A 27314-nucleotide genomic window follows, 5' to 3' on the forward strand; every position below is an offset into this window, starting at 1 on the left:
GCTTGACAGACGTGAAAGTCATACCAAGCATTAATCTCGACGGTGACTATTGGTGGGAACATTGATGAAATTCAGAAAGGGTAAACGAGGGGGAAAGAAGACAGGCAAGAATCAAATGCTGGAAACTAAAAAATGGAGAAATCCAAGAGATATATACAGAAAAGATTAAAGAAAGGATATTGAGGAGAAGGTTGAAACAGGCTTCAGTCAAAGCAGCAGAAGGACATCAACAAAAGTCAGACACAAAAAACTCCATGGTGGAATGAGAGAATTACAGAAGCAGTCAAGAAGAAGAATAATGTATGGAAAGAATGTTTCAGAATCAGAACGGAACATAATAGAGATAAATGGAAATGACTAAGCAGAACAGCAAGGAAAATTATAACATTGACTAAAAGGATGTCCTGAGAAAAATTCACAAAAGAGATAAAAATGACAAGAAAATATTATACCACATACATTACGTAACAGAAGGAAGCAAAAAGAATATACATTAAAAGTCATCAACAAAGGTGGAAAAACCCATGTGGGAAGAAAGAGAAGTTTTGAAAGTATGGAAAGAATACATCCAAAATCTATATGAAGGACAAAATGAAACAAATGAACCCAAGGAAATAGATTAAGATAATATCTCCATTACAGTGGAAGGGACATATAAACAATCAAAGGAAATATGAAGAGAAGATCTACAAATGTCGAATGTAGAAAAAGCTGTATTAGAAATGAAAAATGGCAAAACTCCTGGAATAGACAACATCACAGTGGAAATGATTAAAGCTGCAGGACCTATTGGAATGCAGTTGCTGTATAGTATGGACTGACAAAGAGATTCCTGTTGACTGGACAAGAGTAATTATTGTACCTATTTTAAAAAAGGGTAATAAGACACTTTGTGAGAACTACAGAGGAATATAGCATTACTATCAATCAATCAATCAATCAATCAATCAATCAATCAATCAATCAATCAATCAATCAATACTGATCTGCATTTAGGGCAGTCACCCAGGTGGCAGATTCCCTATCTGTTGTTTTCCTAGCCTTTTCCTAAATGATTTCAAAGAAATTGGAAATTTATTGAACGTCTCCCTTGGTAAGTTATTCCAATCCCTAACTCCCCTTCCTATAAATGAATATTTACCCCAGTTTGTCCTCTTGAATTCCAACTTTATCTTCATATTGTGATCTTTCCTACTTTTATAAATGCCACTCAAACTTATTTGTCTACTAATGTCATTCCACGCTATCTCTCCGCTGACAGCTCGGAACATACCACTTAGTCGAGCAGCTCTTCTTCTTTCTCTCAATTCTTCCCAACCCAAACTTTGCAACATTTTTGTAACGCTACTCTTTTGTCGGAAATCACCCAGAACAAATTGAGCTGCTTTTCTTTGGATTTTTTTCCAGTTCTTGAATCAGGTAATCCTGGTGAGGCTCCCATACACTGGAACCATACTCTAGTTGGGGTCTTACCAGAGACTTATATGCACTCTCCTTTACATCCTTACTACAACCCCTAAACACCCTCATAACCATGTGCAGAGATCTGTACCCTTTACTTACAATTCCATTTATGTGATTACCCCAAAGAAGATCTTATATTAACATCTAGATACTTACAATGATCCCCAAAACTAACTTCCACCCCATCAACGCAATAATTAAAACTGAGAGGACTTTTCCTATTTGTGAAACTCACAACCTGACTTTTAACCCCGTTTATCAACATACTATTGCCTGCTGTCCATCTCACAACATTTTTGAGGTCACGCTGCAGTTGCTCACAATCTTGTAACTTATTTATCACTCTATAGAGAATAACATCATCCGCAAAAAGCCTTACCTCCGATTCCACTCCTTTACTCATATCATTTATATATATAAGAAAACATAAAGGTCCGATAATACTGCCTTAAGGAATTCCCCTCTTAATTATTACAGGGTCAGATAAAGCTTCACCTATTCTAATTCTCTGAGATCTATTTTCTAGAAATATAGCAACCCATTCAGTCACTCTCTTGTCTAGTCCAATCGCACTTATTTTTGCCAGTAGTCTCCCATGATCCACCCTATCAAATGTTTTAGACAGGTCAATCGCGATACAGTCCATTTGACCTCCAGAATCCAAGATATCTGCTATATCTTGCTGGAATCCTACAAGTTGAGCTTCAGTGGAATAACCTTTCCTAAAACCAAACTGCCTTCTATCGAACCAGTTATTAATTTCACAAACATGTCTAATATAATCAGAAAGAATGCCTTCCCAAAGCTTACAATGCACGTCAAACTTACTGGCCTGTAATTTTCAGCTTTATGACTATCACCATTTTCTTTATACACACGGCTTACTATAGCAACTCTCCATTCATCTGGTATAGCTCCTCTGACCAAACAATAATCAAATAAGTACTTCAGATATGGTACTATATCCCAACCCATTGTCTTTAGTATATCCCCAGAAATCTGATCAATTCCAGCCACTTTTCTAGTTTTCAACTTTTGTATCTTATTGTAAATGTCATTGTTATCATATGTAAATTTTAATACTTCTTTGGCCTTAGTCTCCTCCTCTATCTCGACATTATCCTTGTAACCAACAATCTTTACATACTGCTGACTGGATACTTCTGCCTTTTGAAGATCCTCACATACACACTCCCCTTGTTCATTAATTATTCCTGGAATGCCCTTCTTGGAACCTGTTTCTGCCTTAAAATACCTATACATACCCTTCCATTTTTCACTAAAATTTGTATGACTGCCAATTATGCTTGCCATCATGTTATCCTTAGCTCCCTTCTTTGCTAGATTCAATTTTCTAGTAAGTTCCTTCAATTTCTCCTTACTTCCACAGCCATTTCTAATTATATTTCTTTCCAGTCTGCACCTCCTTCTTAGTCTCTATATTTCTCTATTATAATAAGGTGGGTCTTTACCATTCCTTACCACCCTTAAAGGTACAAACCTGTTTTACATTCCTCAACAATTTCTTTAAATCCATCCCAGGGTCTGTTTACATTTTTATTTACCGTTTTCCACCGACCATAGTTACTTTTTAGAAACTGCCTCATGCCTGCTTTATCAGCCATATGGTACTGCCTAATAGTCCTACTTTTAAGTCCTTCCTTTCTATCACATTTATTTTGAACTACGACAAAAACAGCTTCATGATCACTAATACCATCTATTACTTCAGTTTCCCTGTAGAGCTCATCTGGTTTTATCAGCACCACATCCAGGATATTTTTCCCTCTGGTTGGTTCCATCACTTTCTGAATCAGCTGTCCTTCCCATATTAACTTATTTGCCATTTGTTGGTCATGCTTCCTGTCGTTCGCATTTCCTTCCCAATTGACATCTGGCAAATTCAGATCTCCCACTACAATCACATTTCTTTCCATGTCGTTTCCCACATAGCCGACTATCCTATCAAATAATTCCGAATCCGCGTCAGTGCTACCCTTTCCCAGTCTGTACACTCCAAATATATCAAGTTGCCTATTATCTTTAGAAATGAGCCTTACACCTAGAATTTCATGTGTCTCATCTTTAACTTTTTCGTAGCTCACAAATTCTTCTTTCACCAGAATGAATACTCCCCCTCCTATCTCTACGATACACACTCCAGTGCCGTAAGAAAATTTCTGCATCCATTATATCATTTCTCAGCCATGATTCAACTCCTATTACAATATCTGGTAAATATATATCTATTAAATTACTTAATTCTATTCCTTTCTTTACAATACTTCTACAGTTCAACACTATAACAATTTTATGTCATCCCTACTTGATTTCCAGTTCCCTGTTCCCTTATCACTGCTCCTTAGGCCACCCCATTTCCCTGAATGTCCTCCCTATTACTCTTCCAAACAAATTTCCTAACTTATACGTACCACTGCGATTCAAGTGAAGGTCATCTGAGCGCAGATCCCTATCTCCTACCCACCCATTAGGATCTAGAAATTTCACTCCCAGTTTCCCACATACCCACTCCATAGTCTCATTTAAATCCCCAATCACCCTCCACTTCACAAAGTCACTTCATGAAGATTTATGAAAAGGTAACTTTACAAAAAATCAAACACAAGATAGATTCACAATTAAGAGAAGAACAGCAAGGATTTAGACCTGGAAGACCAACTATTGATGCCATATTTACAGCTAGATAAGTAGTAGAAAGTAAATGGGAATTTGGGAATGATGTCGCAGTTGCATTCATAGATATACAAAAGGTTTATGACATGGTTAGAAGAAAAGAGATGTGGCAAGGTCTGTACAGAATGGAACTGTCAATAGAAATGCAATTCAAAATTTGAAACATGTATAACAAATGTCTTAAGTGTGTTATAACAGATGGCAAAAAATCAGAATGGTTTAGAACAGACAGAGGAGTTCGACAAGGAAGTGTACTTTCACCAGTGTTTTTTAATATAGTGATGGTCAACATTATAAGGAAAATTTGGCAAGGGTCAACAGCAAATGATATGAAAGTCACAGTATATGCAGGTAATGTAATAATATGGGAAGAAAATGAATAAAAATTGGAAGAACAACTAAATACTTGGCAGAGGGCAATTGAAGAAGAAGCACTGGGAATAAGTTTAACAAAAAGTGAGGTATCAGTAGAGAAAACAGAAAAATGAAGGATGTTAGGTGTAATGGAAAAATTCATAAAGAAGTAGATGCTTTTAAATACCTAGCAAGTAAGCTAACTGGGAAAGGAAACCTCAAGGAAGAAATTTTGGAGAGGGTAGTAAATTGCTCAAAATTTTATTACTGAGTATCAGAGTTAATTAGAAATTGGAAATTACCTACCAAAGCAAAAATCATGATGTATAAATCATATTATTTGCCAATATTGATCTATGGATCTTAATGTTGGATTTGGTCCCAAAAAAAAATCTGAGTAGATTACAAGTGACAGAGATGCATTTTCTGCGAGGGATCTTGGGTAAAATGAGGAGGGACAAGATAAGAAATTAAACAATATGAAACATGCTACAGATGAAATGAAATGGCATATGGCTTTTAGTGCTGGGAGTGTCCGAGGACAGGTTCAGCTCGCCAGGTGCAGGTCTTTTGATTTGACAACCGTAGGCGAGACCTACGCGTCGTGATGGGGATGAAATGATGAAGACAGTGCATACACCCAGCCCCTGTGCCAGCAGATTTAACCAATGATGGTTAAATTTCCCGACCCTGCCAGGAATCGAACCCGGGACCCCTGTGACCAGCGGAGAGCACGCTAACCATTCAGCCATGGAGCCGGACATGCTACAGATCAACACCCTTAAAGAAACTGTGGGGAGAAATAGGCTGAAATGATTCGGCCACATCAAAAGAATGGAACAAGAAAGATTACCAAGAAGAGCTCTGGAATGTACAGAATCTGGAAGAAGACCAATTGGAAGACCATGAACAAGACGAAGAGATCAGGTGGAGGATGACATAAATCGGAGAAGACTACAATGGGAGACAGTGATGGACGATAGACTGTGGGAAAAAAGAGAAGATTGGAAGAGGCTTTGTGAATGAGCTGTATAAGCAGAAACGTTTCAGGAAGTAAAAGAAGAAGAAGAAGGTCAGCATTTTTAGACCTTCTCATATGTTTTCCCATCAGAGTGGTTATTTGCCAATTTGGTGGTGATTATTGTTTTAAGAGGAAGTACAGCTGGGCAACAATCCACTATTAACACTAATCAGAGAGACAAAATTGAAGGGGTCCGACACTTCAAAGAAATGAAGGTATTGGCCAAAGGAAGATAAGGGCCATGAATGGCATGAAAATGAAAGACACCCTAGGCCTTAGGAACCTAATAACATCGGGGTCAGAAAAGAACAAGAGTTGACCAAAGGAGGTGGTATAGGATAGATGAAAGTAAGGAGCCTGGCACAAGTAAGTGGAAGCAATGCCAGAACTCATTTAAGAGTCCCATGGTTGCCAACCCATGCTTTCCAGTTAAGAGCCCCTGAGGCCCCTTTTAGTCACCTCGTATGACAGGCAGGGGTACTGTGGGTGTTATTCTACCACTCCACGCACAGGATGTTTTGCCTTCAGATCCAAAAAAATTGAACTTAGATTTATCACTATGGCAAGGATTTTAGTTCCAGCAAATCAATACCAAATTGTTGTACAAAAACTACTGTATTGTATACACATATGTATTTATCTCTCAAATTATTCTGAAAGTGTGATAAATGACTGTGTTATTATTTCTGCCATCACTGTAGTTATACATATACAATATCTATTTGCCAAAAGTAAAGGAACAAGAGTTTCAAAAGCCTGATATATTTTTATTTTCTTTATTTATAAAATGACATGGTAAAGTTCCAGTAAAATTATGTTCAGGAAAGAGCCCTTGTTATATGTTTCCATTGGCCACTCTGAATTCTCAATACAAGCTTTGAAGTGTTCAACTATGTTCCCCACTAATGTATATGAAATCACATTCTCCCATCTCACGTATTTGAAATCAAAGTTAAGAAGTAAACTTGAAGTTGAGAGTGACTTAATATTGCAATTATGAAACATTAAAACCAACAGTTCAGCTCCTTGGCTAAATGGTTAGTGTACTGGCCTTTGGTTCAGAGGAGGTGATGATGGTGACTATTGTTTTAAGAGGAAGCACAACTAGGCAACCATCCTCTACAAACAGTTTTGTATGCTGCTGCCGTTGTGTGGCACTAGTATCCATGACAGCTCATTGCAAATAAGTGAGATGTGAAGTGGTCAGTTACAGTGTTTTAATCATTAATAATCGCATTAAAATGTTCTTGTTTCCTTGGTGATAGTGTCTGTGTCACTTATCAACTCACAATTGAGTATCCTTATCAAATATGAATGATATAAAACAAAAGTAAACAATTTGCTGTTCCCAGTGAAAGCACGTTAACTTCATCTATTTGACAGTAAATTGTTATTTTCACTGTAATTTTTTTTTTTTTTTTTAGTTTCCAGCAATATTTAACCAGCAGCAGTAGCATCTCATGGGCAAAGTAGCTGGGTGTTCACACTAGCAGAATAATAATAATTTCGTATGGCTATTTCTAGCCGAGTGCAGCCCTTGTAAGGCAGACCCTCCGATGAGGGTGGGCGGCATCTGCCATGTGTAGGTAACTGCGTGTTATTGTGGTGGAGGATAATGTTATGTGTGGTGTGTGAGTTGCACAGATGTTGGGGATAGCACAAACACCCAGCCCCCGGGCCATTTGAATTAATCAATGAAGGTTAAAATCCCCGACCCGGCCGGGAATCGAACCCAGGACCCTCTGAACCGAAGGCCAGTACGCTGACCATTCAGCCAACAAGTCGGATACACTAGCAGAAAACAGACAGAAAACTAAACAGAGAAACTTGCTTCCATCCTCATTGAAGGGGCCCGACACTTCGAAAAATGAAGATATGCCAAAGGAAGACAAGGGCCACACGAAGGGCCCGAAAATGAAGGACTCCCTAGGCCTCGCAACCTAACACCATCGGGGTCAGAAAATAACAAAAGTTGACCATGGAATTACATGTTATAATTCTCATGTTTTGTCGGATAGGATAGATGAACGTGAGGAGCCTAGCACCAGTAAGTGGAAGTAATGCCAGGACTTAGCTAAGATGGTGGTGGTGGGTGGTGGTGGTGGTGGTGGTGGTGGAGGTAGTGATTATTGTTTTAAGAAGAAATACAACAAGGCAACCATCCTCTATTAACAGTATTCAGAGGAAAAAATTTAAAGGGGTCCAACACTTCAAAAAATGAAGGTATCAGCCGAAGAAAGACAAGGGCCATATAGGGCATGGAAATGAAAGACTCCCTAGGCCTCCATTTGTAATATTGTTGGAGTCAGAAAAGAACAAGAGTTAATCAGGGGAGGTCAGAAAGGGTAGATGAAAGTGTGGAGCCTGGCACAAGTAAATGGAAACAATGTCAATACTCAGCTAAGGGCCTCATGGTTGCCAAACCACTCTCTAAAGTTAAGAGCAACTGGAGCCCCTTTTAGTCACCTCTTAGGACAGGCAGAGGATACCGTGTGTGTTATTCTACCCAACCCACAGGACATACTCAGCGCCCTGTGTTCGCCAACCCACTCTACCTAGTTAAGAGCCCCTGGGGCTTCTTTTAGTTGCCTCTTACGACAGGCAGGGGATACCCTGGATGTTATTCTACGCCCCCACCCTCAGGCTGATTCTTGGCTGTAATAATATGAAAGTGACTTAGGTATGACCAATGCAGAATAATGCCATTCGTATGCAGTACATCTTTGCAATGATATGAAAGTGGTATTCTTAGGATTGTTTGTTATATACATTTCACTGAGATTGGCAGACTGATGTGTTTAAAAGTAATAATAATTTTGTGTGACTATTGTTAATCTGGTGCATCCCTTAAAAGACAGATCCTCCAGTAAGGGTGGGCGGCTTCTGTCGTACTGTATATATTGGAAACTGTGTGTTAAAGTAGAGGAGGATAGTACTGTGTGTGGTGTATGAGTTGCAGGAATGTTGGTAACAGCACAAACACCCAGTCCCCACACCATAGGAATTAACTGTTTATAATTAAAATCCCTTGACTCAGTCCAGAATCAAACATGAGGCTCTAAGGACCAAAGGTCAAGATGCTGACCACTTAGCCATGGAGCCAGACAGACTGATATGTAATAGCACCTCCTGGTTCAGCAAGGAAAACAACAAGAAATTACTTTGCTATTCATTTCTGCAATTCACCTCTTCAGTGATACCTAAGCCATCTATGGCAGCTGTTGACGGAGGAGCTGTTGGTGATATAACCTGGTTTCAGGCTGAGGACTCAACATACAATATTTTAGAAAGAAGACAATTATGTTAAAGGGAAAACATATTTTATATTCTAGGTTTGTTTTTAAAATCTTCTTAATACAGTATTTTTTCTTTTTCTTTTTGCTACTTGCTTTACGTTGCACCGACACAGATAGGTCTTATGGTGACGATGGGACAGGGAAGGGCTAGGAGTGGGAAGGAAGTGGCCGTGGCCTTAATTAAGGTACAGCCCCAGCATTTGCCTGGTGTGAAAATGGGAAACCACAGAAAACCATCTTCAGGGCTGCTGACAGTGGGATTCGAACCTACTTTCTCCCGAATACTGGATACTGGCCGCACTTAAGCGACTGCAGCTATCGAGCTCGGTAAATACAGTATTAGATACTAGCTATCATACTGGTCTTAAACAGGTTGGCAATGTTTGTGAAACAGTATTATGCTTGCAACCTACCAAGGCTGAGTTCCAGTACTGGAATGACCTGGCCATAGATGGCAGTGAAGAATGCTCTGCTGCTTTCTATTCAGTGTGTAACATCACCATTCCTATCAGCACCTTCAAAGTACATATTGAATAACGGTAGCTCAGATATTATGATGACCCAGTTTGTCAAGTTTTGATGTTACAAAAGCCTTCCCCCGACAGTGACAACTCCATTAAATTATATAGAGTTAGATGAAAAATATTTGTACACACACTCATCAATGATCTGCATTTAGAGCTGTCACGCAGGAAGGAGATACCCTATCAATTGTCTGCCTAGTCTTTCTTAAATGATTTCAAGGAACTTGGAAATTTGATTGTATTCTCAGTAAGTACATAATACAAAATAAGTTAAAAATTGAAATGCAGGAAAAAATAGGTACTTGTACTATACACGCTTATTACAGCACAAAACTTATGTAGTTAATAATAATAATAATAATAATAATAATAATAATAATAATAATAATAATAATAATAATAATAATAATAATAATAATACGACTCAATAGACCGTGGTACCCTGCTCAAGGTCCTTCGAGATTACGGTGTTGATAACAAAACAGTCACGTTAATCCAACAAACCTTAACAGATACAACCTCTAAGGTGAAGTTCATGGGTGAAATCTCTGCACCCTTTGAAATAAAAACAGGTGTTAGATAAGGTGATGGATTGTCCCCACTTCTGTTCAACCTAGTACTGGATAAGGTCATTAAAACATGGGAGAAAGAAGTACCCGGAATAAACATGGAAACGAAAAGTAAACGGATTAACATTAAATGCCTTGCCTTTGCTGACGATCTAGCAATAATTACCCGGACTCCCGAAGAAGCCAGGCACGCCATCGAGAAGCTTCATGAGATTGCAATCAAAACTAGTCTCTACATCTCTTATGAAAAAACGCAATACATGGACTCCAAGTGCACACACCTAACATCACTAGCGACCAAATATGGCAACATTTTGCAAGTCAAACAGTTCCAGTACTTGGGTGAAATTATTGGCGATTCAGGCAATGAAAAAGCAGCCAACAAAATGCGCGCAGAAAAACTACGTAAAGCATACATAATCACCTGGAACTTCTACAATAAGAAATCAATATCCACAAAAGCCAAACTCCAACTCTACCACACTGTTGTCCTCCCTGAGGCACTCTACGCAACTGAGACATCAACACTTACCATTAACATCAAGGACATTGAAAAAAATTGAAAGACAGGTACTGAGGAAGATATTCGGGCCCAAGTTTCAAGAGGGTAAATGGATGCGAAAAAGCTCGGAAGAACTCTACGCATTAACTGAGCGATTCACTTCAGTCGCACGCAAACGGCGTATGAAATTTTATGGACATTTAGCACTAATGGATGACTCACGACTGACTAAGAAAATATTTCTTATTATCAATGAAAACCGACAATCCAAAGCTCACTGGCTAGTGGATCCACAAAAGGACCTCGCAGAAGTTGACGTTGATCCAATGGCAACCACAAGGAATACATACAGACAAAAGATCAACAGCCATAAATTTGCACCCAAGAATCCATCTGAGAAAAGCTTGAAACTCAAAAACTCATGGACACAAGAAAGACGGCAGGCCCATAGTGAAAGGATGAGGAAGTTTTGGGAAGATAAGAAGAACAAGAAGTTGAAGAATACCAGTGCTATTTAATGGTTCCACATGCTCCTTAAGGGGCTAAACGAATGTATAATAATAATAATAATAATAATAATAATAATAATAATAATAATAATAATAATAATAATAATAATAATAATAATAATAATAATAATAATAATAATAACAACAACAACAACTAAAGTTATATACACTACCTTATGGTTTTACACAGTTCTCTGTAAGTCACAACTCTATTATATATACAGAATTAGATGTAAAAATACCTGTGTCCACAATACGTAGCCTACCATATTAAATATAAATCAAATAAGTTGCTTTACGTCGCACTGACACAGATAGGTCTTATGGGTCCCTGTTAGTCACCTCTTACAATAGGCAGGGAATACTGTGGGTGCTATTCTATCACCCTCACCCACAGAGGGATCCATGATACCAACCTCAGTTGAGGAGTTAATGAATTTGACATGAATGATGATGAATAAAATTGGGTAAGGAGGTGTAAGGAATCGGCTGTATCATATGAACAGGAACAGTCCTGCATTTGTCCGGAAGTAAAGATGGGAAACCACAGAAAACCATTCTCAAGACAGCCGATGGTGGGATTTGAATGCATGCACCTACCAATTGCAGAGCTTGGATCAATCCATGTAGCCATAGGCATAATTTAGGGGTGGCAAAGGGTAGCAAGAAATACATATTTTACAAGTATGTTTTTGTTACTCTATTTAATTTAGCTCAATGAAATAAAATGGTCATTGTAAAATTGTTTATGTTACCTATATAGATAATATTGATAGAAATAATTTCTGTTATTGTTCAATTTTACCTTTCTCCATCATTATAATTAAAATGTCGCTAATAAGTTCCGATAAAATGCTGATGGGTGGGCGCCAAATGTCACGGACTGCTGGCTGTGGTTCTATGTGACTGTCTTGATGATCAAAGGTTCAGAGGCTTTCCTGTAGTTACATTTAATGGCTGTTCTGTTTTGCTGCATTCTTTGATATTTTTAATAGCCAAATGGTAAGTAAACTGTCTACTGTATGTACATTCCCAGGTTTAACATGACCTCTTTGGTGTAGCAGTTAGTGTGATTAGCTGCCACCGCCAGAAGTCCAGGTTTAATTTGCCATGAAATTTGAAAATTGATATGAGAACTGGAACGTGGTCCACTTAGCCTCGGGCGGTCAACTGAGTAGGGCAGGGTTCGATTCCCACCTCAGCCATCCTCGAAGTGGTTTTCCATGGTTTCCCCACTTCTTCAGGCAAATGCTGGGATGGTACCTAACTTAAGGTCATGGCTACTTCCCTCCCTCTTCCTTGCTTTTCCCTTCCAATCTCCCCATTCCTGACAAGGTCCCTGTTTCAGTATAGCAGGTGAAGCTGCCTGCGTGAGGTACTATCCTCCTTCTCAGTTGTATTATTGTAAGATATATATATATTTTACAATGGTAATTTCCTTAATTTTAGATTAGAATTTATGTCTCATATCTCATGCTCCAGGTGGTAGAGGTGGGATCCCTTGCTTATTCTGGAGGAGAAGCCAAACTTGGAGGGCAATCGGTTTTTGTTTTAAAGGTTTAACATGCACCAGTTTGCGTTGATGGTTATTACTACATTTTAAGTAAAAATTTTATCTTTATGAAGAAACATTTTTCAGACCTTACTAATGCTATTAATTTTACTTGTAAATAAGTAGGTATTTAATATTTGTTACATAACTTTGAAGCCACTCTGTCAACTCTACAAAGAATTTCATGCTGTATAGTTAGGGGCACACAACTGTGAGCTTGAATCCAGGAGACAGTGGGTTCGAACTGCACTATTGGCAGCCCTGAAGATGCTTTTCCATGTTTTCCCATTTTCACATCAGGCAAATGCTGGGGCTGTACCTTAATTAAGGCCATGGCCGCTTCCTTCCCACTCTTACGCCTTTCATATCCCATCGTTGCTATAAGATCTATCTGTCAGTGCGACATAAAACAAATTATATAAAAATAAAAATAAAGGAATTTCAAGGACTGACTGCCAGCAGTAGACAAGCCAATATTCTGTAAAAAGCATGGATGATTTCAATTTTTTTATTTGATTTGCTTTTATTAAGAAGAGTTCTAATGCAGTGTGACTCATTATGAAAAACCGTACAGTCCAACAGTGTGATGTAAGAAGTTGTAAAAATCAGTGAAAACAGAATACTTGAATTTTTACAATCCTTTGGAACTGAATAATACTTTATCAATGCTGTTCAGTCACTGAACAGAGGTAGCAGAGTTGCCAAGAAAAGGCAACAATCCAGTGAAAATTGACAGTGGAAGTAAACCTCCATTTGAGACAGTGCAACAGTCCTACAAGGCTACAATGCTGTTTCCTGTTATTGACTTTTGTAAGCAAGAGATAAAGACCAGGCTTCAAGAAAATAACTTGGATGTTCTCAATCATCTAATTATAAACCAAATTATAAATGGAAGCAAAGTAGAGGTGGTCACTGTAAAATATGTTAGTAAGTACTGTATTCAATTTTGAACAACGAACTTCTGTATGAGCTGCAGTGTTTTTTTTTTAATTTACAAAATGGAAGAATCAAGAAACAAATAAATCCAGGAAAGAGCTGTCGTTTTTGTAGAGAAGGATTTGAAAAGTGTATTCACTCTCATTTTAAATTTTTCCATGTGCTTTTTTATAGTTCCAATTAATTCAGCAACCTGTGATATGTATTTTTCATGCTTGCCGGCTTTTAGAAACATACTGCAAGAAAACGATCATCCAAGGGAGGTCATTCTTTGACTTTTTGGTTATCAGAAATATTACTGACGTTGTCATTTCAAAAGTAATTCGTGACTTTAATTAAAATCTAAAGAGATCCTTATTTTATGTAAGAATATGATATGATTAGATCATGTAAAGCAAAGAAAAGGTTTATTTTTTGTCCATGTTGTGTGCTTGATTTTTACTTTGAATGGATAAAACAGGCAAAGTAACAGATACGTTTGAATCAGGTCAACATTTTAATTCTGTGTGATCGTTCTTTACTTAACAGAGGTTCGGTTAAAAAATTAAAGTGATTAACAGTAATTTTGTGGTCACAAATTGCTCTCAAATGGGAGGTGCCATGGACATCTGGGATCTATGCTGTAATCCATCCATATGTGGGAAACAATATGGAAAAGTATATGATTGTAGCGGGTGATCTCAGTTTACCAAACGTCAATTAGGAAGGTAATGTGAATGACTGGAAGCATGAGCAACAAATGGCAAATACGTTAATATGGGAAGGACAGCTGATTCAGAAAGTGATGGAACCAACTATAGAGAAGAATATTCTGGATGTGGTGCTGATAAAACCAGATAATCTCTCTAGAGAAACAGATGTAAAAAAAAAGAAATGAAATGGATTATGGCTTTTAGTGCCGGGAGTGTCCGAGGACAAGTTTGGCTCGCCAGATGCAGGTCTTTTGATTTTTCATAGGATATAAACTTCATAGGATATAATCTTCATGGTTCTGATCCATACTGAATTGTAATCACAATAATAATTATTAAATTAATGTTGTAATGGTCCGCCTTTCAATACTATATATGCAATATTTTGATTTGACCACCGTAGGCGATCTGTGCGCCGTGATGAGGATGAAATGATGATGAAAACAACACATACACCCAGACCCTGTGCCAGAGAAGTTAACCAATTATGGTTAAAATTTCCGACCCAGCCAGGAATCGAACCTGGAACCCCTGTGACCAAAGGCCAGCACGCTAACCATTCAGCTGTGGAGCTGGACAAAACCGAAGTAATAGATGTTATTGATCACGAAGCTCTTTTTATCAAAATTAAAAATAAATGTGATAGAAAGGAAGTGGTGGTGGTGGTGATTATTTGATTTAAGAGGAAGTACTACTAGGCAACCATCCTCTATATAACACTAATCAGAGATAAAAATGGAAGGGGTCCGACACTTCGAAAAATGAAGGTATTGGCCAAAGTAAGACAAGGGCCACGAAGGGCGTGAAAATGAAAGACTCCCTAGCCCTCGCAAACCTAATAGCGCCGGGGTCAGAAAAGAACAAGAGTTGACCAAGGGAGGTCAGATAGGATAGATGAAAGTGAGGAGCCTGGCACAAGTAAGTGGAAGCAATGCCAGGACTCAGCTAAGGCCCCGTGGTCGCCAACCCACGCTCCAAAATTCAGAGCCCATGGGGCCCCTTTTAGTCGCCTCTAACGACAGGCAGGGGATACCGTGGGTGTTATTCTACCGCCCCCACCCACAGGGGAATGATAGAAAGGAAGGTCTTCAAGCTAGGAGTATTAGGCAGTATCATACGGCCGATAAAATAGGCATGAGGTAGTTTTTAAAAAGTAACCATGATAGGTGGAAAATGGTAAATAAAAATGTAATCATACACTCGGATGGGTTTAAAGCAATTGATGAGGAGTGTGAAAACAGGTTTGTACCTTTAAAGGTGGTAAGGAATGGTAAAGACCCACTATATTATAACAGAGAAGTAAACCTAGGGTTGGAAAGAAATAGAGGTAGAAATGGCTGTGGAAGTACTGTAATGAGAAATTGAAGGAATTTACTAGGAAATTGAATCTAGCAAAGAAGTCAGCTAAAGATAACATATGGCAAGCATATGTGGCAGTCTTACAAATTTTAGTGAAAAATGGAAGGGTATGTATAGGTACTTTAAGACAGAAACAGGTTCCAGAAAGGACATTCCAGCAATCGTTAATGAACAAGGGCAGTGTATATGTGAGGATCTTCAAAAGGCAGAAGTATTCAGTCAGCAGAATGTAAATATTGTTGGTTACAAGGATAATGTCCAGATAGAGGAGGTGACTAATACTGAAGAAGTATTAAAATTTACCTAAGATAATGACGACATTTATAATAAGATACAAAGGTTGAAAACTAGAAAAGCAGCAGGAATTGATAAGATTTTGGGGGGTATACTAAAGACAATGAGCCTATTTGATTATTGTTTGCATGAAGGAACTACTGTATACCAAATGAATGGAGAGTTGCTATAGTAGCCCGCATGTATAAAGGAAAGGGTGATAGATATAAAGGTGAAAATTACAGGCCAGTCAGATTGACATGCATTGCATGTAAGCTTTGGGAAAGCATTCTTTCTGATTATACATGTTTGCAAAATTAATAAGTGGTTCGCTAGAAGGCAGTTTGGGTTTAGGAAAGGTTATGCCACTGAAGCTCAACTTGTAGGATTCCAGCAAGATATAGCAGATATCTTGGATTCAATGGGTCAAATGGACTGTATCGTGATTGGTCTATCCAAGGCATTTGATAGGGTGGATCATACAAGACTACTGGTAAAAATGAGTGCAATTGGACTAGACCAAAGAGTGACTGAATGGGTGGTTATATTTCTAGAAAATAGATCTCAAAGAATTAGAGTAGGCGAAGCTTTATCTGACCCTGTAATAATTAAGAGGTGAATTCCTTAAGGCAGTATTATTGGACCTTTATGTTTTCTTATACAGTATATATGAATGATATGTGTAATGAAGTGGAATCAGAGATAAGGCTTTTTGCAGATGACGTTACTTTGTATAGAATAATAAATCAGTTACAAGATTGTGAAAAACTGCAAAATGAGCTTGATAATGTTGTGAGATGGACAGTAGGCAATGGTATGATGATAAATGGGGTTAAAAGTCAGGTTGTGGGTTTCACAAATAGGAAATATCCTCTCAGTTTTAATTACTGCTTTGATAGGGTGGAAGTTTCTTTTGGGGATCATTGTAAGTACCTTAGTGTTAATATACTGTAAGGAAAAATCTTCATTGGGGTAATCACATAAATGGAATTGTAAATAAAGAGTACAGATCTCTGCACTTGGTTATGAGGGTATTTAAGGGTTGTAGTTAGGATGTAAAGCAGAGGGCATGTAAGTCCCTGGTAAGACCCCAACTATGGTATGGTTCCAGTGTATGGGACTCTCACTAGGATTATTTGATTCAAGAACTGGTAAAAGTCCAAAGAAAAGCAGCTTGGTTTGTTCTGGGTGATTTCCGACAAAAGAGTAGCATTACAAAATTGTTGCAAAATTTGGGCTGGAAAGACTTGGGAGAAAGAGGACGAGGTGCGGAACCTGAAATACATGTTCTGAATTAGTAAATTTATAACACCAATATAGCTGGTCCGTTATTGGACATTATAAATTTTCCAGCTAACTCATTCCTGATGTGCTATTTACCAAATTGAAGAGCCCAACTTGGCACACTGGGGCGAAACGCTGGCAACCAGGAATGAGTTAGCTGGAAAATTTATGATGTCCAATAACGGACCAACTGGTATTAAGTGGTATGTTCCGAGTTTCCAGTGAGGAGATGGCGTGGAATGACATTAGTAGACAAATAAGTTTGAGTGGGTGGTCTCTTTAAAAGTAGGAAATATCACAATACAGTCTGAAGATAAAGTTGCAATTCAAGAGGACATATTGGGGCAAATATTTGTTTATAGGAAGGGGAGTTAGGGATTGGAATAACTTGCCAAGGAAGATGTTCAATAAATTTCCAATTTCTTTGCAATCATTTAAGAAAAGGATAGGAAAACAACAGATAGGGAATCTGCCACCTGGGTGGCTGCTCTAAATGCAGACCAGGAGTGATTGATGCTTCCCGCCTCATCCCAATTGAAATGCTCATGCCCGACATGCACGCCACCCCGCTTAGTAAACATAAAATATTAAAATATTTCCGTTATGTATTTGTCGTGGAATTAATTTTTACTGCGCATAAGATCGGAATTTTTTAAACAACTTTTGTAATGTAGTGCTTATCGACAATGCCACTAGACCGAAGATATTGTATTTGAGAATTGAAATGAAATGGTGTATGGCTTTTAGTGTCGGGAGTGTCCGAGGACAAGTTCGGCTCGCCAGATGCAGGTCTTTTAATTTGACGTCATGATGAGGATGAAATGATGATGAAGACGACACATACACCCAGCCCCCGTGCCAGCGAAATTAACCAATTAAGGTTAAAATTTCCGACCCTGCCGGGAATCGAATCCGGGACCAACATGCTAACCATTTAGCCATGGAGCCGGAGAAAAGTAAGTTACTTACCGGCACTTAAAATCACGGACATATAGGCCTACATATTATAAATAAAATACGAGTTTTTTTGTATTTCGGTCAGAATTTAAATAAAAATCTGATATTTGTGTATCGCGGCAAAAACGCTAGGGAGAAGAAAAGGTCATGTCCGGAATAAGAAGGAAACGCAAATTTTACATTTTCGTTACCGGTATGTCTCTCCGCCTATCCCATGGCCATTGGCTGCATTAAATTAAATTATGTCTCTCCGGGTGAAAAACAAAAATCGTGTTGGAGAATAAAGGGTATGGTTGTTGAAGAGATTACTTATACGTATTTCATCTCATGTACCGAAGCATCACTGCAAAGTTACTTCCTGTAACATTATTTTCACTTTCGCCATTCGCTAGTAATGAATTCAGAAAAATAGCTGAAATAAAATGTTTGTAAATGTTTGAATACCGCGGGTTCATTTTGTTTCTAACTGCGTGTCGTAATGTGCGGCCTGAACCACTGCCTGAACTATATAGCATCATTCTCTTTGACTAGCATCGTTTCGTAGCATTTGTTCTTACCTGGAGTGGAATTGCGTGTTCAGTCTCTCCTCTTGGGAAATGAGAATGGGAATTTGTATCCATTGTGGAAAAATGTTTGATAAAAAGAAAGAAGTAAGATTTTTGTTTATTTCACTTCTTTAGTGTATCTTGTCTTCTTTCTTGTCAGTGGTGAATTTTTGTGTAATGAAGATAATTGGTTATGTGGCGACAAGAACTGTCGAAAATCGTTGTATTTATCAGATCAAAACAGACGCCAAGACAGTCGTAATCAGCTAATTTAGTAGTTGAAATAGGGGCAGTGTTGTATAGAATACGTTTTTCGAATACGTAGTGTGTGCTTTAATTGTGTTCGTGTTGTTTTCGTTCAGTCAAGGTCAAGGTAGTTTGGTAATATGTGCATTGAAGGGTATCATTATTCCTCTGTTTCCTTTCTTATAACCCAATTTGTTGGAATTGTACGTGTATTCAAAGCAGTGGAGTTGTACGCCTATGGTTTGATAATAGTTGTATCCGCGTGGAAGATATATCTGTTTTCATTTCATTCTTGTTGAACATGTATGGAACCCGTAATGTTATAGAGAAACGTTATTATGCAGTTTAAGTGATCCTTCTTATTTTCTATAAGTGATCCCGTATTAGTTGTGTCCATAATCAATACCCGCATACCCCAACATCAGTGTCACCATGGCTTACCAAGCGATTGGTCTTAACAGGAGTTGAAATTAAAAAGAGTATAATTTGAAATGATAGAACAGTGATATCACATGCTGTCCTAATTCTCTCCAACTAGTTTTCACTGTGTGGGCAGCAATGGCAACATCTTGAGAGATAAACTGTCTAGTGTAAACTGGTCGTTTGCAATAGGTTATGTAGGCCTATTTACTGAGGTAAAACACACAAATGTTCGTAAAATGATAGTTTTTCATTTTTCCTCGCTATAGTCCATCAAGGACTGGATTCAATTACAAACCTCTGTGCAGTGTTCATATGAAGTGAGAACAAATTATTATCAGCACACTTTTTCTGGATACATTTGTGTACGGGAGTGAGGAGTAAGGAGGGAGCTCTCCTGGTTCTGGTAGTGCTGCCAACTGAATGGAAATGAAATCTGAACTGAATCGATAATATGATCGATCGATATGAAGTTTCTAAACCGTTATCTTAAGCCAACAACTGTGTCGCACAAACATTATATAACATTTCTCGATGCTGAATCTTGTTCCTAGCATGAATTTTATAGTTTGGCTTTGCTGTGTGAACAACAACAGTACTACTACATAAAGTGTACCCCAGATGTCGCACAGCGATGCATAAGCGATTCATAGTTTGTGTTTCAAGGGGTTGCCAGTATGAATCTCGAAGATTGCCGAGGTCTACCAATTCAGCTCTAGGGTGTAAATCTATCCTGAGATAGTGTGCCGATAATACATTGTTGGTGTTGATTCATCTTTCGGATGGAGACATTAAGCCTTGAACAGACCCTTTCATGTTATTCAATAGGAGTAGGCTATGTGCTGTCACCAGGTTTCACACTCTCCCTTGGGATCATTCTCTTGTTCTCATAAACTAGGATCATCTTTGATGATATCAGATGTGATAGATTACAGACGTGTGCTGTGTACTGTAGGGTATGTGTAGCCATTATTCTTCCAGCTCATTGAGCTCTACAAGCTGAGGGCCTTGTCATGTTCCAGCAAAATTTGTTTTGCTATATTGCAGTATGAGGAGCCAAGTGTTTCCTTAACATAGAATACTTGTCCAGTTATAATTTTTCGTTAACAGTTGATATGGTGCATGAATTTTAAAGTAGTTTATGATTTTTTTTTTTTTTTTTTAGTAGGTGGCTTTTAGTGCCAGGAACTTTTTTAAAAATAACACTTGTGATCTCTGTTGTTGTTGATGCTGTCCATGTTTTCATTCATTTCCACAGTTATTTCTCTGTTTTTAGCTGTCTCTATTATATCTTGATATAATATTTCCCTGACATGTTTCTCCCTTGCAGACATCAGAATGATCGTTCAGATATCGTATAGGCCTAGAAGCAAGGACATCAATGTCTAATAAAGCCACCTGTAAAGCCAAACCCCATGGTACTACAGCCCTTGAAGGGCCTTGGCCTACCAAGCAACCGCTGCTCAGCCCGAAGGCCTGCAGATTACGAGGTGTCGTGTGGTCAGCACAACGAATCCTCTTGGCCGTTATTCTTGGCTTTCTAGATCAGGGCCTCTATTTCACCATCAGATAGCTCCTCAATTCTGATCACGTAGGCTGGGTGGACCTCAAACCAGCCCTCATGTCCAGGTAAAAATCCCTGACCTAGCAGGGAGTCGAACCCGGGGTCTCCGGGTAAGATGCAAGCATGCTACCCCTATACGACGGGGCTGGCATTAAAGACACCTGTGGTCTCAAGACTCTCAACCGCCTGACCTGCACACTGCTATGGCGCTATTTGATACCACAGTCCTGCCCGTAATAATATATGCCATTGAACTAATATGGGAAAAATTAATGTGCAGAGACGAGAGACCTCGAGAGAATTGAAAAAATCAAATTGAGATTTATAAAACACTGTATATGTGTAGGGAAGTACGCACCTTCAAGATTTGTATACGAGTTGGCAAAAGAGATGTTCTATACAGAAGACATCAGACTTCAACTACACCTGCCAAATGCCGACACCAGACACTCCTAGCAGCTAGACAAATAAAATTATCAGACATTGAACTGGAATTCTACAGCACAGAGACAATGCAGGACAGATCATGGACAAGTGCCAACCAGGAACAGACACACTACTTGTATACTCTTTTGGGTGCACCTTTCTATTATTATTTAGTGCCAGGAGTGTCAAAGGACATGTTTGGCTCACCTGGTGCAGGATTTTCTATGTGATGCTCATGGGTGATCTGCACATCTGGGTGTAAGATTATAATAATGTATTTATCGTATGATGAATTGAAGTTATTTACATATATACAAAGTTTGTGGACAAATGTGCACAGTCACAAGCTCGTACAACAATTCTAGGTCTAGTTCTCTGACCCATTCTTTTGCTTCAACTGATGTATGATGGATGTCCGTTATCGTTCCTCTGAAAGCACGAAGAGGACAGTCAGCAACAATGTGGTGGACAGTCTGGTAGCCCATCCCCATTTGTGTACCAGATATTCACGTCTGCCTTGTCCGGTTTTGGATCTGGTTGATGCTCGTTCACTGATGTCTGGGAAGGTCAAATCCTTGTATTTGCTTAGAAGGGTCATCAACTAGATGTACAGTATATTGATTACTGAAGACTGCTTCACCGGATTTTCCATAAATTGATAACTTTGAAAGAGGACCTTTCGAGGTTAACTGCTGTGCGCCTCGGTGGTTTCCTTGATTTTGATGAGTGATCTATAAAACCCATTTTGGTTGGGTCCATTATCAATACCTGCGTACCCCAACACAAGTGCCATGATGTCTTACCAAGCGCCCAAGTGATTCGTCTTAACAGGAGTTGAAACAAAAAAGAGTAGGCTATAATTTGAAATGATAGAGCAATGATATCACATTGCTGTCCTACTTCTCTCCAACTAGTTTTCACTGTCTGGGAAGCAATTGCAACATCTTGAGAGATAAACAATGTGGTGGAGAGTCTGCAGGAGACACCACAGTCACAGTTTGCAGAGGTAAACCAGCCCCATTTGTGTACCGGGTATCCACATCTGAGATAGGGAGAGTGTGAAACCTGGTGGCGGGACATAGCCTACTTTTATTGAATAACATCATAGGGTCAATCTTTAATGTCCCATCTGACAGATGAATCAACACCAACAATCTCATTAGATCTCACTTCATATGAATACTGCACAGAGGTTTGGAATTGAATCCAGGCTTTTGCTTCGCAATCTAGTGATAACAAAGGCTGATCAAGAAAGACTGAGACTGATTTTTTTCCTGTAGCTTCCGCGATAGTTTCCTATATCCTGATTTTTTCCTGTAGCTTCCGTGATAGTTTCCTATCTGTAACATAAATATTTGTAAAGAGCGGGTTTTTATGTTTAATGTCCATAGGTGGCAGCACTCTCATATCGGTAGATTGGTAGTAATGTTCTGTTGTGTAGACGCTACGTGCATTTCGCATACCAGACAATGGAGGTGGCGCGGGAGCAGCAGTACAGTGCAATCAAATTCTGTTTTCGTTTAAACCATACAGCCGCTGAAACTTACGGAAAGCTAAAGTAAGCGTATGGTGAACTGTGAAGATGCACTACCTCGTGCAACAGTGTTTAGGTGGTTCAAGGACTTCAAAGAAGTCCGATTTGTCTGTGTTAAGCAAGGTGGGCCTGGTGTTTCGGCTTCTGCTGTGACTGAAGTCAACATCAACACAGCTGCTGTGATTGTCCGTGAGGATCGACGGATAACATTACGTAACTTCAGTGAAGTGTTGAGAATTTCATATGGCAGTGTCTTTACGATGATGCACGATCATTTCCATATGACCCGAGTTTGTGCCCGTTGGGTTCCACGTCTGTTGTGTCCCGAACAAAAGACTGTGCAAATGGAGATAAGCTGTGAGGTGCTGCGTCTCTTTGCTGATGGAGGGGATGAGTTTTTGAAATCGATTATCACCGGTGATGAGTCATGGCTGCTTCATTATGATCCTGAAGGAAAACAAGCCAGCACAGTGTGGAAATCGCCAGGTTCTCCAACACCAAAAATGGCAAAAGTTGTTCCATCTGCAGGGAAAGTGATGGTGATCACATTTTATGACTGTAATGGAATGATTTACCAGCATGCAATTCCCCCTCACACTACTGTTACAGCAGCATACATGTCAGTATTTTACTACACTGAGGAAGCACATTGCAAAGAAACGACCGGAGCTTTCTCGGACTGGGTGGCGACTTTGTGACAGTACACGGCCTCACGTCGCAAATCAAGTCGTGCAGTTTCTGGCTTGATTCAACATTACCTGTGTACCACATCCACCTTATAGCCCTGATCTTGCACCCTGTGATTTTTTTAAAAATTCCCATCACTAAAGGCAAAGCTTAGGGGCATTCGATTTGAGAACTCTGAAGCAGTGCTCAAGAAAAGTGAGGCGATTCTCAAGGATCTGACAAAGAATGGTCTGCAGCATGTGTTCAAGGACTGGCAGAGATGCTATAAAAAGTGCATTGAAGTAGGAGGGGACTACTTTGAAAAAGATCATGTAAACATTGAAATGGAGTAATAAACATCTGTGAAAAAAATCAGTCTCAGTCTTTGTTGATTAGCCCTTGTAGAAGTTGTATGCCATCACCTCTCCTATCCTGCAGGCCAACATTCTGATGGTGAATACTTCATACATGCTGATATAATATTTGATGTGTGAGGCTACATAGCCTACATAAAAAGGAGTCGTATTGAACAAGAATATAAACTGTAACTGCTTTGTATAAAGTAATTCATAGTTTACTCATGTTGCATTTGTCACTGACAACTGCAAAGCTTAAGAATTGCTTGTAAGTAGCAGCTATACACCGAGAATACTGTTAGTGATTCCAGAGTATAGCACTTGTATTTCATCCTGATGTAAAAGATAAATGCTTGCTGCAGTGTTCTAACATTTCACTTTCCTATTTAGTGAACTATTTTGTGCTCACCCTTTCAGACCTGAATTTTGGAGGTAGAAAAGGTATATAAAATTTAGATTTCTGATAGGGTATGAAACGAGCATCAACCATAAAGAATGCATTTTATGTGCCTTAAATGCTTTTCAGTCTGTCAAACTGCAGAGTTCTAACAATTTACCTTCCTACTCAACGAACTGTTTAGTATTACCTTTACAGACCTGAATTTTGCTCTGGAGGTATGTTATAGTGTTGTAGCTGTTATGAAAATGAGTGTTCGGCAAACTGGAAAGCATTAAAGTTATATTACCTGAGTCTATACTGGAAAGTATGGCTTCATTTTTAACAATTGCATTTTATTTACATTTCTGGAATGCCCGTGTTTACATACAAGATGTAACAAATATAGGCTATCACTGTCAGTTTTTAACCATTTATGACTAAACTGGTTATTGCACACGATGTTCAGGAAATATATCTCTCTCTCTCAATAAAAAACCGTCCTGACTAACTGACTCATCATCGCCGAGCCAAAACTACTGGACATAAAGAAACAAAATTTTGAAGATACATTTGTATTTCATCGTAGGTATTCACTAAGGGAGGATTTTTGGATGTTCTGTCGAAAAAGGGGGTGGATTTTTAAAATGAATGTATCTATATTTCAAAACTTTAGAAGTTTACAGATGTAAAAATTGGTATTTAGAATCTCCTTTTAAAATAAAGAAACACATTTTTTTCTTTTTGGAAAATCCCACTAGGAGGGGTAAAAAAGGGGTTGAATGCCTTTAATGAGGATTCTTATATCTCAGAAACTGAAGATATTATAGACCTGAAAATTCGTGTGTGGGAACTCCTTTAAAAATAAAGAAAAATATATTTTTTGTTTTTGGAAAATTCAATGAATGGGGGTTGAACAGGAGTGACAAATTGGGGTGAATTTTTAGAAAGACTATATCTACAGTATATCTCAGAAACGTAAAATGTTACAGACGTTAAAATTGGTATTTGGAATCTCCTGTAAAAGTAAAGAAACATAGGTGTTTTGTTTTCGGAAACTCCACTCGGAACTAAAAAGGGGGTGAAATTTTAAAATGAGCATGTCTACAGTGAAAAAGGGATTGAATGCCTTTAATGAGGATACTTATATCTCAGAAACTGAAGATATTACAAACCTGAAAATTTGTGTGTGGGATCTCCTTTAAAAATAAAGAAAAATGTATTTTTTGTTTTTGGAAAAGAAGTGAAAAATGGCATTTTTATCTCTATTAAAAATAAAGAAACATGTATTATTTGTTTTTGGAAAAAACACTTGAGTGGGGGGTGGGGGGGGTGAAAGTGACTGAAAATGGGATTGAATTCTTTTAATTAGGATACTGATATCTCAAAAACTGAATTTTACAGACATAAAATTTAGTATTTGGAATCTCCTTAAAGAAATAAGATATTTTTTTTGTTTTCGGATATCTGCTTAAAGGGGGGGGGTTGAAAAATTAGTTGACTTATTTGTATGAAGATACTGTTTCTCAGAAATGAAAGATTTTGCAGATGTGAAAATTGGTATTTGGAATCTGCTTCAAAAGTAAAGAATATGAGGATACTTGCATCTGATAAAAACTATTGTTGTTACAGACATGAAAATTGGTATTTGGATCTCTTTTTAAAACAAAGAAAAACGCGTTTTTTGGGGGGGAAATCATCACCTGGGGCGTGGGTGAAAAGGAGTTTCATTCCTGTTGAGGATAAATATCTCAAAAACTGAAGATGTTCGAGTTGTGATAATTGGTATTTAGAAGATCCTTTACTAATAAAGGAACAAGTATTTTTTTTCCAGAAAATTCGTTACAGGGGGGGGGGGGGGGGGGAGTGTGAAAGGAAGAGAAAAAAGTGAATTCTTTTTATGGGGATACTTATATCTCAAGACTGAAGTTAACAGACGTGAACATTGGTATTTGGAATCTCCTTTAAACATAAAGAAACACGTCTTCTTTTTGGGGGGCATGAATCAACTTTACGACGGTGGAGTGAAAAGGAGTTGAAATCAATTGATTATACTTTTCATAATGTACTACTTGATTCTGATCATACCGATCATTTTTTATCTTTCTTGGGTTCGTTTTTAAGAGCCATCTATTCCTTTGGAGAACTGGAAGTTAGATTACAGTAGATTCTCCTGGCATATAAATAAAAATTTATGCACGTTTGAAATAAACTATAGGAATGATATTGACCGTGCAATTGTTCACCTCTATAATAAGGTCAATGATGCACGGAAGTACATAATTCGTATCGCCAGAAATACTGTGCACTTGCCTACGCGCAACAATGGTGCTGGTCACATTGTCAGGAATGACAATGGCAGCAGATGTAATTTACCGCCAAGTAGCGGTCTTGCATCTTGCTGCGGGATCCAGAACATAATAATAATAATAATAATAATAATAATAATAATAACCTAAATACAACTTAATCACCCACCCTAATAATAATAATAATAAAAATGATAATAATAATATTCTGGACCGTCATTAAAATATGCGGACCGCGCTGGAAACGGTTCCTGGACGGATAATGACTACGAATGCAGTCCGGCTGCGGATTCAGTACCGCCAAGGCACCCAAGACGATGAGCCGGATATCCTCAAGGATTTCATCTATATTAAAAATGCTTATAGGAAAAGATGGCAAAGATTAAGGACCCAACTGACCAGGCAGAATACTTGGAGCTAGCTTGGGAAGTACGAAATCGATAGCTGGAAAGAAAGATTGAAAAATGGGAGGAACATTGTCGTAACCTGTCAGAAAACGAGTCAGATCGCGAATTTTGGCGGATTTTATATAAAATGTTAAGCATTCATTTATAAATTTCAGTATAATACCGTAGCGAAGCACAGGTATCTTGCTAGTGTTTAAATAATGCCACCAACAAGCACATTTTTGTCGATCAATTGACATTATGACTATAATGAATGGGCATACCTGAATAAAGTCTCTCTTTTGAAGACTGAGCATCTCGAGCAGCAGCTCCTCTGGTTCACAGGCTGTTAAGTAGAGATTTCTTCTTTAACTCGCTTTCATTTTGCTGGCACAGTCCTAACTTTCTGTGCCTTAGCTGTCCTACAGGGTAGATTTGATCTTTTCCTAGGTGGAGCCATAGGTTGGTGATCACGGGGCCCTTAGCTGAGTCCTGCTTCC

General features: G+C 38.5%; 1 protein-coding gene across 1 annotated transcript in view; it reads left to right on the forward strand.

Annotated features, from left to right (window-relative positions):
• Window positions 1-18497: 18497 nt before the first annotated feature.
• LOC136857149 (uncharacterized) overlaps window positions 18498-27314 on the forward strand; it is an 81322-nt gene continuing 72505 nt past the window's right edge. Inside the window, exon 1 of the mRNA XM_067135567.2 lies at window positions 18498-18636. The gene's annotated coding sequence lies outside the window, so the exon portion shown is untranslated. The remainder of the gene's footprint in view (window positions 18637-27314) is intronic.

The sequence above is a fragment of the Anabrus simplex genome, chromosome 1 (assembly GCF_040414725.1).
Source record: "Anabrus simplex isolate iqAnaSimp1 chromosome 1, ASM4041472v1, whole genome shotgun sequence".
NCBI classification, from domain to species: domain Eukaryota; kingdom Metazoa; phylum Arthropoda; class Insecta; order Orthoptera; family Tettigoniidae; genus Anabrus; species Anabrus simplex.